This window comes from Argentina anserina, chromosome 1, assembly GCF_933775445.1.
Source record: "Argentina anserina chromosome 1, drPotAnse1.1, whole genome shotgun sequence".
Lineage (NCBI taxonomy): Eukaryota > Viridiplantae > Streptophyta > Magnoliopsida > Rosales > Rosaceae > Argentina > Argentina anserina.
In genome coordinates this window covers 23,462,082-23,463,224 of record NC_065872.1, presented here as the reverse complement: position 1 = coordinate 23,463,224, position 1,143 = coordinate 23,462,082, and the positions used below count along the sequence as shown (strand labels likewise).

At 43.6% G+C, this 1,143-nt stretch overlaps 1 non-coding gene across 1 annotated transcript; it reads left to right on the top strand.

Annotated features, from left to right (window-relative positions):
* Positions 1–438: 438 nt before the first annotated feature.
* LOC126805352 (small nucleolar RNA R71) lies at positions 439–545 on the top strand. Its single transcript, XR_007674023.1, has one exon. It is a non-coding gene; the product is annotated as a small nucleolar RNA R71 (small nucleolar RNA).
* Positions 546–1,143: the final 598 nt, after the last annotated feature.

Genomic DNA, 1,143 nt, shown 5'->3' with positions numbered 1-1,143 from the left:
TTGGGATGGTCTCTAAGTCCAGGATTGTATGTGTTCGAGTAAGGATCGTACCTAGGCCTTTGTTGCCCCATGAAGTTCAACTCCTCTTCAGTTATTGCACCATTTGGACAATTCTCGGTGGTGTGGTCCTTGAATGAACAAATGCCACACGCTTGAGTGTTGATGGTCGAACCATTGAATGCCTTGACTAGAACATCAAGCTTTCTTTCTAAAGTAGCCATTTGATTCCTTGTATCAACGTCATACACTCCACAGCTCTTGCTTCCTCTCTTTTCCTTAGAACTAAATTGGCGATTGTTGTCTGCCAAGTCATCAATCAAGGTGTAAGCTTCTTGACTGGTCTTGTTCATGAATGTGCAGCCACATGCCGAATCCACCATACTCTTGTTAATGGTGTCGAGTCCTTCATAGAAGAGTTGCACCAAGTCATCCAACGAAATACCATGGTGAGGGCACTTTCTTTGTAGTTCTTGAAATTCCTCCCATGCCTCGTAGAGTGAATCACCATCCTTTTGAGTGAAGTTCTGAATCTCCCTCCTTAGTCTTTTCGTGAGTTGAGCAGGGAAGAATTGTTTCAAGAACTTCCTAGTCATTTCATCCCATGTGGTGATGATTCCCGGAGGCAGAGAGTACAACCAACGTTTAGCATCGTCCTTAAGGGTAAATGGAAATAAAAGCAACCTCAAGCTTTCTTGAGACAGATGATGAATCGATTGGAGCTTGCAAATGTCCAAGAACTCCCTAAGGTGAACATTAGGGTCTTCCATTGAGGAACCAGAATACTTAGGCAGCTGCCCAAGCAATTGAACCGGAATGGAGAAGTCGGCTTCATTAGGTGGAGTGAAAGCAATGCATGAAGGTGATTCAGGGGTGGTGGGGATGAAAGCATTCTTGAGTGCCATTGGAGCACCAACAGGAACTATATCACGGTCCGCAATTGTGTCTGTCTCTGAATTGAAGATGAAGGGAAAGAAAGGATCCTCCTCTTCTTCTGATCTAGGTGAAGAGTTCAAGATTGAATTGCTTGGAGATGATTCGAAATCTAAGGGTCCACTCGTGAAAGAGTTGTTTAAATCTCGAAGTGCTTGAATTCGATCTTTGAGCTCTTGTGTTCTCTTAGATATTTCGGACATACATAATTCC